The sequence below is a fragment of the Rousettus aegyptiacus genome, unplaced genomic scaffold (genome assembly GCF_014176215.1).
Source record: "Rousettus aegyptiacus isolate mRouAeg1 unplaced genomic scaffold, mRouAeg1.p scaffold_m13_p_6, whole genome shotgun sequence".
Classification (NCBI taxonomy): Eukaryota; Metazoa; Chordata; class Mammalia; order Chiroptera; family Pteropodidae; genus Rousettus; species Rousettus aegyptiacus.
This window is the reverse complement of record NW_023416309.1, coordinates 24,060,773-24,078,769: the sequence shown is the minus strand read 5'-3', so window position 1 is coordinate 24,078,769 and position 17,997 is coordinate 24,060,773. Positions and strand designations below refer to the sequence as shown.

Below are 17,997 nucleotides of genomic sequence, written 5' to 3'. Positions count from 1 at the left end.
AAGTTCCACCTAGCTGCCTGCAAACATGTGACCTAACACTCAGTTCTTCACGTCTCTTTGCTCTCTTCCCAAACTAATTTTTGCTTTCTAATATTTGGTCTGTGACTTCCTGGCCAACATTGGCCCTAAGTCTGACCCTCCATCGAGGTTTGAACATGCCCTTAGGATCCAGCTCTGGGGAAAACATCTCAAGCACTAAACCTCCTCTTAGCGCCTGCAAGGCCAGCAGAAGAGTCCCGTTGCTGCCTGGTAGCCCAAGCCAAATAAAGGCTGGAAAAATACTCTCAGTCTCCAGAGAACCCTGCCCATGTAGCAATGTCTTCTGCTCATAGAATCATCATCTATTCTATGTCTATATTATATATTTCTACCTGTCATATGTAGATCAGATGAGATGGAATACTCTTACCCTTTTACTCTCTGTACTATTGCATTTCGACATTTTCCTTCTAGATACATATTACTTGCCCCCATCAAAATTCATCTTCCACAAAATCCATTTAATATGTACTTTTATATTAAAATGGCAGACAAAAGCTTTAATTGTTCCCTTAGCACAATTGTATTTTTAAGGACTTCCAGTGCCTTAATGCAAAGGGAAGATTCGCATAGGAACTATAGGTGGTGAGGACACCTGGTGGGAAGAAATTTTTAGTTCTCAGATTTTGTTTCCTGTGTTAGTTTAATCACTCCCACCAACACAGATGTGACTGGGATGGCAGCCCATGAGCCTTAGCAAACAGTGAGGCCAAGAGCAGACAGGACTCCACAGTGTTGCCTCCAATCCAGGAGCCTGTAAAGTCAGGAGCTATGTCAGTTTTTATTTTATATCTGGAATTACAACTGCCTTCTGACCCTGTTTGGGGGGGGGGGGAAATAAAGGTACAACACAGAAAATCATTAACTTTGGGGACCGGGGGAGGGAAATAAGTTGTTTGGCCCTGTCGATTACAATCATTTTTCCTTGACCTTGTTGAAATATGTAGTTAGAACCTTGTAGGCTGATGTGCGTTTCTTGACATGGAATAATCTCCGCTCGGGGTCGTGGGGATACAGGACAGGGAAAATTTCCCCAAGTGGTGAGAAGACCAAGCCTTATACCAAGAGAAGAGGGTCCTTTGGTGGAGAGTGTGGAAAGAATTCAACACACATGCCAAAGTTAGAGTCACAAGGAAAGTTTAGTAGAAAAGGGGTAACACTCCACAGACAGAGTGCAGTCTCCTCTCAGAGACAGAGAATGAGAGGGATCAAGAGAGGCTTGGAAAGATAATGAGTAGAGCCATTGAGTGTTCAGGGAATTCAGTTTATGTATCATTCTTTAGTTCCTATGAGTTATTATTGAAAAGACTTTGTTAACCCATTTCTTTTGATATGGACATACAGTGAGGAAGGGGAAGAGTATGTAGCTTGAAAAGGTAAGGATATGTAGAGTGAAAGGCCTGCTGGCAGTTCCCAGCCTTTAATCCTTAGGTTCCCTCATGGTTTTAGCCATAGGGAATGACTGTTGGTTCCTCTTCTCCTTCTTAGGCATGGGGAATCCTTCGTTAGTAATCCAGCAGAAATCTCCCTTTGTTTTGAAGGTGTCCTTCGGCCTGGCACAGGGCTGATCAGCATATTGCAGTCTCTAACTGTGGCTTCATTAATATGCTAATTCTCTTGCCTCCTCCCTACATTAGTGGGACTCCTGGCTCACTTGTCAGACAGGAAAGATCTTCAGGCCATCCTCAGCCAAAAGTCGTGAGTTGGGGAAGCTTGTGTCTGGGACCTTGCAATCTATCCCTTTTTCTTGATCTCTCTTTCCTCTCCATTCCTAGCCTATCTACCTGTGCAAGTCTCTTGCCCTCTTACCTCCCCTCCCCTCACTCCCAGTAGTCCCTGTGTTGCAGTGGTTTGTTACATGTGAATTGTGAGTTTATTTGCCCTTGTGTGAACTAGATTTGAATTATATTACATGTGTGTGAAATGGCTCCACTAATGTTGAACCTTAGAAATGTAACCAACTTATTTTGCCGAACTGAAGTTGTTTACCCCAAGAGTGAAATTGTTTTGACCAAGAGTGATAACCAGACACCTGTGCACCTTGCTGATAAGACACTGAAGACGTCACCGCTACACATAAAATCTCCAGGACTCTCTGCCTGAATCAGAGCACTCTGTCTGTCTCTCAAGAGTGTGTTTCTCCATCCCTTGATTTACTTCTTGGCCTAAGACTCTGCCCATCCAAACGAGAGGCCTCTTCGCCAATCGACGGTTGATTGACCGGCAACTGACCCAGCATTGATACGGTGCCGTTCCTGCTCATCGTGTGTCTGTCTCAGCCAGCATTGCCGGGTGGTCTGCTAGGACTGAAAGCCATCAGGATCTGGTATGAATAAACCCTAGCATGCTTGCGATCTTATTCGTTTGTGTGTCTGCATCCTTACTTAGTTGACATCTCGCTGGGCTCTTCATATTTAAGTATATTAAGCAAAGTGCTGTCGCGGGTTTGAACTGGCTCAAGGGCCTTAAGAAACAAGCGAAGCCGCCTGTGCATAAGTCCAAAAAAGAGCTTGACTTGGACACTCTGCTAAAACTTCCTCTCAGCTAAACTTTGGGAAAATGCCAAGGATAACATCTTAGTGTGTTGTTCTCCTGAGGTCTTCTCATGCTTCCCAGAGGAAGCCCTCAGGGTGAAATCCGGGAGGGCAAGAACAAAGCCCATGAGATCAGGGCTGTCTGGCTGCACCTCAGGTCTCCTCGGCCCCCTTGGGACACAAGAATGACATTAACACTCTGAATGAGGCTGTTATGGACTGATTGTTTGTGACGCCCCCCCCCCCAAAAAAAAATTCATGTTAAACCCTAACCCCTAAAGTCATGGCGTTGCAGCCTTCAAAAATGATTAATTAGGTCATGAGGGCGGAGCCCCCATGTTGGGACTAGGATTCCTATAAGAAGAGGAAGAGAGCCATCTCTCTCTCTGCTCTCTGCCATGACAGGATCTGCAAACTGGATGGTCTTCACTGGAACCCAACCATTTTGGCACCCTGATCTCAGACTTCCAGGCTCCATAACCACAAGAAAAAAGTTTCTGTTTATAAGCCATCCAGTCTACAGTGCTTTATTATAGCCCAAACTGATTAAGGCAAATGCCATATAAGTATCATCTTCATCTTCGTCTTCGTCACTACCGTGAGTGCCAGGACTAGAGTGAGGCTAGTGAGGCACTCACTTTCCGAATCATATGGCACCCTCACTTAGTCCTAGTCCTGATTATCACGATCAGTGAATCCTTAGCAAGTCCCAAGCCCCATTTAAGGCCTTTATTTGTTATTAATTCATTGAATCAAAAGCAGAAACAGGCACAGAAATATCACAGAGACATTCTGCCAAAGCTACTCACTAATGAAGGGTGGAATTTGAATCTAAACTGATAACAATAGTTAAACGGGTCCCCTAAAGATTCTTCCCCCCCATTCAGCTTAATGAATATAATTAAGAAATTGTATATATTTAAGATGTAAAATGTGATGATTTGATATGTGAATGCATGGTAATATTATTACCACAATCAAGCTAAGGTTCTGATGTCTGCAAAATTCTGATGACTGTTCTTAAAATTTCTATTGCTTTATTTTTCCAAATAGTTTCCTTTTTATAATAATTACGTATTAAATTTGTATTCCCCCAATCTAAATAGGGAATTCTTTAGAATGATTTTGATTTCATTATCAGATATCATCACTACTTACTAAGAGTAAAAATAATTCAAACCATTACAACTTAAGGTAAATAAAATGTATATCCATCACATTGTCAGTTATAGAGATGAATTCAAGTAGATCACTTAAGAATTTCCCCATCCAAGTGCCTTCACAAAGTCCTCTTCAATGAAAGACAGCATCTTGGTAGCTTCAATATGCATCTTCTGCCTTTTAAAAAGATCGGTTAATTTTAATTGCTTCTTGAATCCTATTATTATTTCTCCTCTCTGTTTTTCTAGAGTCTTATTTTCTGATTTTAATACTTTGATTTTGTGTGTGTGTGTTCATTTTCTATATCTTTATTATTTTGCCTTAATTTATTTAGCTCCAATTTATACTTTTCTTCTTCCAGAGCTCTATTCAAGTGAACTTCTTTGGCATTTAACTAGTGGCCGCTTGTTTCTGTAGTCTTATTTTCTAATTCTCTTTATACTGAAGACTTCTCTGGCTGTAATCCACCACATTTTTTATTTGCTTCTTCGAAAAGAGTTTTATACTTTTCTGTTTGAGACTGTTGCAAATTAATTGTCCGCTACTGTCTCATACAATCTTGAGACTTTAAATCCTGAATTTCATCCTCCTTTTTATTCCATTCATATACAACAGTATTCAATTCCTTCTGCATAACACAGAGTTTGGCCTTTAGAAATCTGATTTGCGCTTCTGCTTCAATGTCTTTACTAACACCACACAAAATGTCATCATGTGTATAACCAGGTAAGCCTTCTTTTTCCAGTTGCCCTTCAACTTTGCTGTTTTTGCAAGAGGAAAATCTAAGAAATCCTCCGGAATGGCAACATCCTTGGCTGTTTGTACATCAGAGTATTTCAATTTCATACTTCAATTTGTTTTCTTTTCTTTATTTGCATAATGTAGTTTGTTCTGAACCTTGTTTTACTGAATCAGTGTTTTTGGTCTTTGGCTTAGTTTCTGAATGTAGATGACTTGTCCCTTCAGACGATAATATACTTCTTAAGCTGTAATCATTTTTTTCTTCACATGATTTAATTTGTGTTGAAATAGGCCTAGATCATACTTCTCGTGGATGGATCTCTTATTCCTTCCTCAGCTTGTAGAACCACATCAGCTGTTTTTGCCTCCAATTCCGCATTTAAACACTTAAATTCTTTCTCCTTAGCTAGGAAGTCCTGTCAAGGTGTGGTAAGTTGCTGAACACGTGATGGGAGTGAAGTTCCTGAAACAATCCGCCTAGGTCCTAGAAACAGGATGCACAGTGTTAAGGGCGGAAAATTTTCAAATGGCCAACTTATGCTAACTTAGTTATCCTGTAAAGATATGCTAATGGCCAGCCTCTGCTTCTGTAAACCTGCTAAATTTTCAAATGGCCAACTTATGCCAACTTAGTTATCCTGTAAAGATATGCTAATGGCCAGCCTCTGCTTCTGTAAACCTGCTTGCTTGCTGGAGGAGGTTTTGGGGCTTTTTAAGCTATTGCCTCTGGAGACTCTGGGCTGAGCTCCTCTGACCCTGCGTGGTAGGGAGTCAGTCGCCCGGCCTGCTGGCTAATAAAGGCTTACAGTTCATCTCAATTGGCTCCGTGGGTCTTAGATTTCATCGCACCACAACAACAGCATGACACACAGAACTACATGGGAAAGCCTCAGGATGGTCAGAAGACAAAAAAGGAGCCCCAAGACTTTTAATTTTTTGAGACTTATTTTTAATAGGAAATTTTTCTGATGAAGTAGTTAATCATTAAGAATGATAAGTTTGGCAATATGGTTCTGCCAGTAACTAACAGTGTGACCACAGGCAAATCAATTGGCCTCTCTGGACTAGTAAGGAAATGACGAACTCGTACACCTTCCCAGCAGAAGTAAATGATGAAGGGATTAAGGAGTATGGGTGCAAGCTAACAGGAAGTACGGGAAGTTATGTCTACTGGTAAAGCTTCTTTCCCATCTATCTGTTTTCTATTGCCATTTCTTTTCAACCTATGCTGGCCAAACTAACATATTTGTTGGTGAGATTCAGCTGTAGGTTGGGTTGCAAATCCATGAATCGAATGCAGTTTCCAGGGTCTATCATCGATGGCCAGGAGATAATTCCTAACTTGGAGCAACTGAAAACATTAGCTCAACATTTTGCAATAACAGCAGATGTAGATGCCAAGTTCTCTGGCTGAGCCAAGTCATCTGTGAAATGTGGACACAATTCAATTTAAATAATAGAACAGTAGCAACCTGGTTTTGTGTTTCTGCATGACTCTCTGCTTAGTTCAAATTGGACCCACTACACTGCCTGATTTCTCAGCAGGCAAGTTAGCCTGTAGGAGACATTCCATATTCAATAACAAATCTCATTTCCTCTCAGACTGAAGGAGACAGCAAAAGCCAGATGGCCCTTCAAGGCTGTTTATTATGCTCAATGATCCCAAAATGGATGCAGCTTGCTTCTCAACTTTTCCTCTTAAACCACAAGGTGGTGCTAAAGCATAGGAAATGCTCCTTAGCTTGAGGGGTCACGAGGAGGGGAAAAAGGGAAAGCGAAGATCCATGATCTCAAGTGGCTGAATGAAAAAGGAAAATATGAGCCTAGGAAGGGTCGAGCAAGGAAGCCCTCAGCACATGGTGAATTCCTGCCTATCCTAGTAAATCCACAGGTGCTTGAGTTTCAGGAGCTAGAGGATGCAGGTAAATTAGGCCTGAAAATTCAAAGGTGCTTAAAGAGCAATTAAGTCATGCTTTGGTATGGTAATGAAGCCAGCACTAAGCAATGGGCCCCATAATTAATGTAATTGAGCTCAGAGCTGCAGAAGCCACCAAGTCTTCCTTGTAAATTCTACATCTATTAAGAGTTTTGTGTGTTTAGAGATGGGATAAGCAGTGAGGGAAACCCAGAGAAGACCCTACCGGCAATTCTAGGCGGGTGGGGGGTCACCTCCCCCAAAAGCTAGGGCTCAAAGAGAGGTAAAAGAGGACAGCCTTTCACAGGCTTTCTAGACCCGTGCTGTTTAACAGTGTGCCTGCGAGCGGCTATTCGGTACTTTCTGAACCGAGATGGGCTATAAATTTAAAATACACGCTGGATTAAAAAAAAAAAAAAAGTAAACTATCTCATTAATCATGTATATTGATGTCTGTATCTCTCCAAACTCTCGCCTCAGAAATTCCAGGATACAAGATGACTAAGCTCTCTTCTCTAAGACTAGAGCTCTTAACATAATCTTTGCAGCAGTGGCCCTTGGAAAGGAAGCCATTTTTACCTAGATCATTGAAAGAAGAGCTGATACTGCTGTCCTGGCTCACCAGCGATGAATCCCCTGTCCTCTTGAAAGGACAAGGCTTTGGATTACTTTGCACCCCTGGGGGGAGGGGGGCGGAATCTAAACACATTAGTAAATCTAAAGGAATCAGACCTGTGTCCCCACACTTGTGCAACCACAGCTATGCTTTCATTGATGTGGAAAATAAGGACTCTCAGCTCCAGGGCTTTTTCTCAATTCTCTAATTACTGTGGAGTTGACCCAAGGTGTGGAGGAAATGGCTTACCCATCTGAATGCACAGTGCTTCGTAAGATGTCTCAGATGCTTCGCAAGAAGTGGGGAAGGAGTTTTTTCTCAGAGGCATGGGACCTAAGAGTCAGGCAAAAAAATGTTGACTGGTAGCCTCCTGTGTTCCGACGCCATACTAAATATAGCTTCATGTATAAAGCAAACATTATCCCTACCAGTTCTCAGTAATGACCTGCCAGGAGAGCCATACACCCGATTTTCTCCTTTGCCTTAACCTCTTGCTGATAACTAATTAAGAAGCCTATTGAGCCGGCCACCTAAATTTTTCTATCATCCTCTCCTCCACCACAATTCAAGTATCTATCATCTTTTCTGGACTTTTGAAATGGCCTTTTACAGCCTCCCTGCCTGTCTTGCCCAACCTTGTACCGCCTCCTTGAGATTGCCACAAGAGGAATATTTCTAAAATGCAAATTTGACCATATTACTCCTCTGCTCAAAATTCTTCCATGGAATGTAAAATGAAATATTTGCAATTTCTTAATAACGAAGATTTCATTTCTACTCACAACTCAGTAATTCTACTTCTAGGTATTTCTCTCAAGAGAAATAAAAACATATAGTCACAAAAAGACTTGTACAAGAATATTTACAGCAGCTTCATTCATAATAACTGAAACGACATAAATATCTATTAATAGGAGAAAAATTAGCAAACTGCAGAACATTCATACTAAAGTAGTACTCTGCATTTTATTTAAAAAATGAACTACTAAAAACACAACAGTATGGGTTGGCGTTGCCAGATTTATCAAATAAAAATTCAAATATTTCATGAAACACACTTTTACTAAAAATTATTTGTTGTTTATCTGAAATTCAAATTTAACTGGGCATCTTGTACTTTATCTGGCAAACTTAACATGGTTTAATCTCAAAAACATTATGTTAAGCAAATGAAGTCAAACACAAAAGAGAAGATCCTAAATGATTCCCTTTACATGAATGAAGTTCATGAGTAAACAAAATTAATATTTAGTGATAGAAATTAGAACAATGGTGGATTCGATAGGGGGGAGGGGGGTATCGATTAAGTGGAGGGGAGCCTGAAAAAAATTTCTAGGGTAAAAGAAATGTTTGTTGGGATGGTAATTTCATAAGTATATATATTTAACAAAACTCACCAACTTCTACACTTAATTTTACCTCAATTAAAAAAAAAAAAACTATTTTCCATGGGTTCTCAATACCTAAACTCTTGATTATAGCAAAGTCCTTCCTTCTCTTGTCATTATTTACTCATTCTCCTTCCATTTTCCTAAATGACTCCTACTGGCCAAGTGAGATGAAATTGTTACTCCTCATTTCATCAGCAGCTTTGGCTCTACCTCCTGTAAGCTGAAGACTTGCTAAGAGAGTTTTAGATCCAGTTTTTTTCACTGGTCCATTGCAGGTTGTAACCCACCTCCATTTGTAGCACTGTCCCATTGCATTATTGTTACCATCTGTACCACGGTAAATTGTAAATTCCCAGAGAGCAGAGATCTTTCCTCTTTGTATTCATGTAGCACAATGCGAGGCACCTAATAACCGTCCACAAACAGGGGAACCGATCATTCATCCTAACCTCTCTCCTTAATTCCCTACCTAGAAGCTCGATACTTTCATTTGAACAATTTTTTCAAATACAACATTAAACATGTATGCACATATATAAAAGATAGTCAAATGGTCGGAAAAAATGAATGAAGGGCAAATTTCCTTCATTCTCTAGTGATCCTAACCAGAAACAACCATTATATTTTATTCTAGAAATGTTCTATGAATATGCAAGCATATTTTATATGCATATATATGTATGTGTTTATATATTCCTCCTATTTATATAATGGAAGATACTGTGCTACTTATTCTCCATTTGCCACTCCCATTCCCAACCCATTTTATGTTAGATTCTTTGCCACCAAGAGGTGGCCCATACATATCTCATTATCTAGAGTCCTTTGTTGCTTGGTTTCAAATTGAGACAATAGAAGGAGGTGGAGGGTATGAGGAGAAAGAAGTTTGGCTCTCTCCTTCCTCTGCTTTGGCTCCATAGCCCTGGTAGTAGCTGCCTGCCTCCACACCTGCAGCTCCTGCATGCAGCCCATCCTTCAGAATTTGGCCCTTTCAGTTTCTTCAACCCCTTTAGCTCCAAGGTTCTACCTTAGACTAGGTTTCCTGGAAACAGACTGAGGTGGAGAGGTGCATGCAGATGGCTTATTAATGAATGCTCTTGGGAGACACACCTGTAAGAAAAGGAAGGAAAACGAAGTTAGCCAGAAGGAGATGCTAACATGAAATACAGATCAGTGAGACCCTGCTGATTCTACAGGGAGCTCGGGAGCTGGGATGGCCCTTCAGAATTTCCCAAATTGGGAAAAGGGTCCTGGCCTTTTGTATCTCTGCGTCAGATAGCCATTGGTCATGGCCACCCTTAGGAGGGAGTGGAACCTGAATGAAGCTGTCCCTGTAGAGGCTGAAGGCAACCCAGTGAAGGAGCTGCTATCAGCCAGCAACAGTTAATACTCTCAGGCCCTGTGATGGGTGTGTCACCCTGAAAAGGAGACCAGGACAGAGAGCCACAGTTCCCACTATAAGGCGGTAGTGGCTTCCCACTGGTGCTAGTGTCTGCTCGCACCTCGGCACACAGTCCCTTCATTAAAGTCTCAACATTTGAAGCATCTGGGACAAATTTTGTTTGCTAATGGAATCCTGACTGATACATGTATAACACCCACATACCACATGTACACGCGCACACTTACACTTTAACTTAATATGTCTTAAAACACATTCCATATCAGTACATCTCAGTTTAGTATTATCTTCAATTGCACAATAATTCACTGTATCAATATAATATAATGTGTTTATCAAGCCCCTTCTTAGCCATTGAGGTTGTTTCCAGCTTTGCTCTTACAAACAGTGCTGCAGTGGGCACTGTGTACCTCTTTGCACACATCTACGAGACTGGTATAAATCCTTAACGATGAAGTTGCTCGATCAAAGCCTACCTTTTAACTTTGATAGATACTGCCAAATTGACTATGAAAAGCTTACTTCGATATCTGCATCATGAACATAGGAGAGTGGCTTTACCAACTTCTTCATCACATGTGTATTCACTCCTTTTGAGGAAGCCTATCTGATTTGAGGGCTCCCAGGGGCATGCAGCCCCCCTACCCTTGTCTTCTACCCTCCCCACCCCCCATGCCTCTCTGGATACACATTGATTGTTGGACTGAAGGAAAACTACTCAGACCATGTGTGGCTTCACTGCCCATTTATCCCACACTCTTTTTTCCTTTCCTTCACATAGACTATCATGTAATACTTGGCCCTCGGGACTATAATGTCGAGTGTGATCTGTGGAGGAATTCTCATCTGCCCTTCTTCCCCTCTGAGTTCAGGATGTCCTTAGCAACTTCATTAAGTGTATAGAACTAGAAAGCTGGAAGTTAACCTTAAACAATGAAACCTGTCATACGTCAATGCACTTTACTGTGTAATCAGTAATCAGACCAGTGCCCTACATTCTGCAAACTCTCAGACACTCACTATATGTTTGCTGCTTGAGGATACTAGTGATCTCATCTCAATGCCTTTTTATAGGCATTAAAACAACTTAAAGGAGGAATGATCAGCTTTCAGAAAAAATTCAGTTTCATCAATTCCACCGACTCAGCTCCAAATTTCCCCTTAATGCCCTCCCATCCAAGCATAACATATAGATGTATTTCATTTGTTTTGACTAGGAACATTAATATGTGAATTACAGTCTCTAAAATTAGTTCTGGAACATTCTTGGGAATGGAAGCAAAGTTATATAATGTCAGGAACACAAACTGAAGAGCCACCTGTTATTTTATCTAATATGTCATTTCATCTAATGCTGTAATCTCTTGGTTTTAAAAGGAGCTACACTTGATTTTAACAGAAGTAGATGTTATCCTGCACAACCTGATAAGCTTGTCACCTCCATCAAACTGTGAGGTGCAACCTGTGAAAACCAGACAATTCGAAAGGGGCTGGAGAAGAAAGCAGAGCTCAAGCCAGAGCTAATGACTTCCAGACACCAGGCGGGATGAGGCAGCCTCAGGCTGTTGAAGCACCACAGTGAGGGCTAAATGCAGTCCTTCTTCCTTTTCTATTACCAGGAAGACATGATGGGGGAGCACACCTGGGTTGCTGCTCTCTTAATAAAGTGCAATAGCCCTGAGTTAGCCAGTAGAATCTGACTGAGGAGGAGATAGGTGGTCAGATGTCCCAGCTCTGTGCCCTAAAGCAATTCCTCAATCACTGGAGTCCTCAGTTCCCTCCACTATGCAATGGTGACAGCGTCATCTGCCTGGCTTACATCATGTGGTTGTTATAAGAATTAAATGTGATACTGCACAAGAAAGCACTTTGTAAACCAGGCAGTGCTATAGCATGGAACAGGGTTATTGCTTTCCACCCTCATCCTGAGCACCCGCCACCCAACAGGCCCGGTGGGAATGGCTTGTCTTAGTTTATTTAACACAGGAGAGCTAACTGTCATAGGAAAGAATTCAAGGGACCATTTGTTAATCAGACAGACATTTCAAGTTGTTTTCCCAGGACTGTGGATGAGTTTGTAATGCTCTGTCCACACTCCCTCAGGTCAGCTCAGGAGGTGATTATCACAGATGATTAAAGTCAAAATTCATTTTGGCCATGAGGCAAAGCAAAACTAATCAGTCCTGTGTTTAAACCTCTTGTAGGAATAGGAATAGTAATTTTGGGCTAAATAGCACCAGGCTCAAGTCAGTCAACAGAGTTAATATTTTTATCATACATAAGAATCGATCTCTTTTAGAGTTTATGTTCCTGGCCTTCCTCGTGCACACACAATAAGACCCTTGTGGGCTAATTCCTCCAAACTACTTCTCAGGTTACCAGACCAGCAGGTTACCACACTGCTTATGCCAGCTGTGCATGTACAGTCCTCACCTTACTTGACCCATCAGCATCATTTAGCACAGTATCCCTCCCTCCTTTTTGAAGGATTTTCTTCACCTGGCTTCAGAGACTCGATTCTCTCTTTTTCCTCCTATCTTACCAACTTGCTTCTTTTCAACCTCCTTTGTTGGTTCCCTCTTTTCTTCCATATTTCTAAGCGATGGAATTCCCAGACCCAGTGCTTAACCCTCTTCTTTATATGTCACTTATGACTCTCAGATGCACAGAGAGTGACCCTGAACTTTATGCCTGTGCATCCAATTGCCTACTCAACATCTCCATTTGAATGTGGAATAGATACCTCAAGGTTAACATATCCAAGGCAGAACTCTTATTTTACAACCAGCAAAACATCTCCTTTCTCAGCAAATGGCAACTCTATTCTTTTGGTTGTTGAAACCAAAATCCTGGAATCATTCTTGCCTTTCTCTCATATCCCATATCAAACCCATCGACATATTGTCTTGGGTCTACCTTAAAAATCTATCCAGAGTCGGATTACTTCTCACCACCTCTAATCTGTTTCAAGTTAAGAAAAAAAAAAAAAAAAATCTCCAAATAGCTCATTCCAGATCTGTGGCAGCAAATGTACAAGATTAACCTAAAATATCTTGTCATTTCAGGTAATAAAGAAACTACCAAAGACTATTGAGCTTGTGTCATTTAGACTCAAGAGTCAATGGGAAAAATCCAAGCATTATAAAAGACAAAACCTGCAATTGCTGGAAACCTCATATCTCCCGAAATTTAAAATTCATGAGTTCATAATGATGCCTTCCCCTGTGGGTGGGGGCAGAACTTGCTGGTGACATTTGGAGGATGACAGTAAACCAACTTATTTTTTTCTGAAACTAATAAATAAAAAGAAAGAATCAAATATGTATTGTGCTTTTCTTATATCTACTGTTCCTTGGGAAAACTGATAGTTGTCAAGGGGAATCTTCTCTTTATAGAGAAGTGTGTCAGTTAATAAATGAAGGAATGATAGAATATCATCATCTTGCAACTCCTGATGAAATAAGGAGCACACACAATGTTTACGTGAAGGAAATACTATGAAGAAATTTATAATGGATGATCACAGTGGATCCACCACTCATTCTGAACACCAAAAATAATGAGACAACCAGGTATTTAGTGCCTCTTGATGAAAGTACACTCCCACCAATGAATTTTTCCCACCAAAATAATCAAACCTGAACCTGATCAAGACTCTAGATATAACTATCAGTTCCCAGTAATACAAGGCACAAAGAAATATATTAAATGACGTGGAGAGTGGGGGGATGGTATAATCAACAAAATCTGGGATGTGGAATCCTCTACAGGACAAACCTGATTTCTTCAACAAATAAATCAAAGAGAAATCTTTAAATTAAAAGAGACTTAAGATTCACATCAACTAAATATAAGAAGTGGTAAAAAAATTTTAAATATGTTTTTAGGTGGCAATATCTAGAATAGTGCTGCCCAATACATATATAATTTGAGCCATATGTGTGATCTTAAATTTTCTCATAGCCAGATTTAAAAAGTTAAAAGAAACAGATGAAATTAATTTTAATAATTTTAACCTCATGTATGAATTATCAACTAGTCATAAAATAATCATTAGACACATAATCAATGCTTTAAATTATTAATAGGTATTTTATTTTTTGCACTGTCTTTGAAATATAGTTACAACACATCTCAATTTAGATAAGTCATATTTCAAGTGCTCAATAGCCACACATTTCTAGTGGCTACTATATCAAACAACACAGAAGAAGGTTCTTTCTAACATTAAAGTTCTAGTTACATAGTAAATATCTTCTTGTTTTCAAGGGGTAGAAGTGATGTCATGAATTTCCAGGTGTAAACAATGAGGAAGGAGAGTTGTTTTCTGGACCCTATTTTCTGTGAGGTTATGAGGTTGGATCAGATCATTTCCATATGTACATTCATCTTTCCGTCTCCATAGACAGACAGGCTCTGTGCCTGTACCTGAGCCACTGTCAGGGTGACCCTGAGCACACTGCTTAACTCAGTTGATTCCTAAGGTTTCCTCATCTGTCCCATGAAAACGGTGGCTCTCCTAGCAAAAGTGAAGTACTGCCCAAGTAGATTGCCTCCTGGCCAATATAATACACGATCAAATATAAAGCCCCCAAGCACACATATACACAATTCCTCTGACCAGTAATACTTGGCTGTGACTTGATTAAAAGCATCAGCATATCAGGGAAGAGAACAGGGGTTGATCAGCCCTAGTGCGTGTACAAGAAGATCACCATGGAGACAAATCTAGTCATGCCCAGCTTTGCACTGTCCAGAGGCACTTCCTTAGAGTGGTAAAGATTAAACCAGGCTGTCTTTTCATGACGTTATTAAACAGTCATGTCATTCAGTGAGTCATAATGTCCTGAACCAAGAACCTCAACGCCTTCAATTATTATTTAGCTTCCCACTGACTTACCTACAGAGAAAGAGCAACTAACAAGTGAACTGGAAGGTGCAGTCCTGTTAGCTGTTTTTTTCTCATACAAATTAATAAATTGGCATTTTTGTCCCTTAATTTATTCTTTTGGGACCTTGGCGAGAGTTAAAGGTGATTAAACTCAGTTGGGACAATGCTGAAGGGCCCTCCCAGTTTCACAGCTTCTCCTAGGAGCTTAGGCTTCTGTTGCAACTAGCTCCAGGGCTCTGACAAGCTCAAAGAAAATAGGAAGCTTGTCCGCCTTGCTCACAGTTACATCCTTGGTGCCTGGGAAAGTGCCCGATACATACTAGGTACTTAGTTAATATGTGTTGGGTGAATAAGAAATGAACTACCTGGACCTGCCACAAGAGAGTCAAACTGCAAATGTACTAAGATAAAAGGAATCTTTGTGGTATCTTGATAGTCAAGCAGCCAGCTTTGCCTGATGATGCCCAGTCTTTGTCAAAGTCTTTGGAACTTAAGACAAGATATGGCTATGAAGTAAATGCACACTGGGCACATAAAAGACCCTCAAGAAAAACATCTCCCCTCACTCTCTGCTCTGATGACCTCGTGTGCAGGCATTACCTCACTGAATTGGGATTACAGGTGTCTTCAGTCAAGTTTCCTGGTGAAAATCAGACTATGCAATGCAGTTTGCATGCGGGAAGTTTACTGGAGAGTGCTTTCCAGTAAAAGCACCTGTAAGGGTGTGGGAAAACAGAATTAAGCAGAGGAAGAAGTTGAGGTGTCACGCAATTGCAACAGAGGCTTCGGTTCCTACAGGAAGCTCCAGAGCTGGGATGGCACTTCAGAGTTGTCTCAACTGAGTCAAGGAGGCCATTCATCAGCCACTGAAGCCAGGGTCAGTGAATTCTGGCTTCCCCTGAAGAGGAAGTGCAATCAATCTTTTTAGCTGAAGGCAGTTCCCAGAGCCAGGACTCAGCTCTGAGCCCCAGGCAGCCAATCCTAACCCCTAGGGGAGTGAGTACTCAGCTCCTGGATGACACACTATAACATCCACTACAATAGCAAATATGTATATATCCCTCCCCGCCCAGGGTAATCTCAGAAAGTTGACTCTAAACCACAAATACTAAATGTCGTAGCATGGGATCTTAATTTTTGCTTTGAAAAATCATTGTGAACACAAGGACCACATCCGTCTCATCACTCACTTCATTACCTGTACACCTGCCACATGGCGAGTGCTAAGTAAAAATTTATCAAATAAATTCATAAATTAACAAGGAATATTTTTTAAGTGGCTTCTGCATTTATACTTAATTGGACATCAGTTGCTCCTCAGGATGAGAGCTTTTCTTATCCTCGTTTTTTCTAGCATCTAGGACAGCCCCTCAGGAGTGACACATTGTCCTGTACCACCATCGCCACCACACATAGAATTATTTGCTGAACAACAGCTTGACTGAACAACCAAAGTGACTCCATCTTAGATATAAGACTCCATTTTAAGCACAGGTCAGTTCTCAGGAAAGCCGCAGATAGCAAGACGATCACCCCACCCTAGACTCAGCCAATCAGAGCAACTATAGAAAGTAACTCTCCAAATTCCCCGCCTTGTTCCTTGGCGCCATCATCCAGCCAATCCTGCTAAGAGACAAGCTCGTTGTACCAATCCTATAACACCAAGACATCGCTCCCCGTGCTTACGATTTTTTCCTTCAAATATCCCTGAAGCCCCATGTTCAGGACCACCTCCTACTCACTGCTGCGTCAGTGTGCGGAGTGCGGTCCAGACTCGAGTCTGAAATAAACTCCCTCTTGCTCTTGCATCGGTGTCGGCTTCTTGGTGGTTCGTGGAGATACGAGTCGGGGCATAACATGACAATGTGCCCAAATCATCTACCAGTGAGACACAAATTCAACCTACCATATCCATTGTATATTGACTATTTTGCCATATATCTTCTAGTTTTTATGACACGAGTTCACTTCCTAATATGCCACTTACGGAAGCAAGGGCTAAAAATAATTTCTACTTTATTTTTTAGGGAACTACAACACACTGGATACTTTGAGTCTATTACCTCCAAAACGTCCAACAATACAATTCACCATTAACAAAAAATAAAGCTCAGAGAATTTAACAAACTAAACTAAGATTACCCATCCAGTAAATTGATAACTGGAGGAGCAAGGAACTCAAAGTGTGCTCTGTTTGACTATAGATCCCTTGGTTTCCCCTCCTAAGCCAGTCAATTTTCTGTTCCCCCACCAGATTTCCTGTGGGTGTGCTACTCGCAGAACTGTACTAGCTATAAGCACTGAACTACTATCTCCATTAAGCCCACACCTTTCCTGAAAACCGCTAAGGCAAAGCCAAGAACCTACACAGAACGTCTATACCTTGAACTTCCTGGAAAAGCCCTGCAAACTTCCTCTTGCCTAAAAACAACAGCTTACAAATTTCAGGTTTTTCTGGAAAGACTGGGATGCCTGGGTCCTTCCTAAGATGATTTATAGCTGTGCCACAGAGGGCTGTGGCTGAGGTCATAGAGATTTCTCTATTTCTCTCTCTCTCTCTCCCTCTCTCTCTCTCTCTCTCTCTCTCTCTCTCTCTCTCTCTCTCTCTCTCTCACATACACACACACACACAAACACACATACTTCCTCTCAAGTTTGTCTATATAAGAAATATCAAAACTGTAGAGACTTTTTATGAGTCTTTTTGAACCAAACTTATGACATATGCCAGGGAGCAAGCTCTCAAATGCTCCAGAGCAGCAGTCCCCAATCTTTTTGGCACCAGGGAGCGGTGCTCCTATGAGAATCTAATGCCTGATGATCTGAGGGGGAGCTGAGGCAGTGATGCTAGTGCTGGGGAGCGGCTGCAAATTCAGATGAAGCTTCCTTCCCTTGCCCTCCGTCGCTCACCTCCTGTTGTGCGGCCTAGTTCCTAAATAGGCCAAGGACCAGCACTAGTACGCAGCCAGGGGTTTGGGGACCCTTGCTCTAGTGAATAACAGTTTGCGGCTCATTTTACATATTTAAAATTAAAGAGGGAAAGTAAGAAATATTACATGGAGGTGGGAGAAAGCAAAATGGGGATTGGATTACAAGTTAAGATTCGTGCTCTCTTGTGGGTGGTTTCTGCATATTTCAAAGGTATGTTAACCTAGATGCATACAAACAATGGGCAGGGCTTGCTTAAGGCAAAGATAAGCCTTTTAGTAAAGAAGCTGTAGTCGTAGAGTGTGACTACCCACCACGACCTGCTTACTTATAAATTTATGATTAGGTTACCCTATGAAATTGTTACCAGACAGTGGGG

General features: G+C 41.2%; 1 pseudogene; it reads right to left on the bottom strand.

Moving 5' to 3' along the window:
- Positions 1-3,720: 3,720 nt before the first annotated feature.
- Positions 3,721-4,635, bottom strand: LOC107501456 (annotated as a pseudogene).
- Positions 4,636-17,997: the final 13,362 nt, after the last annotated feature.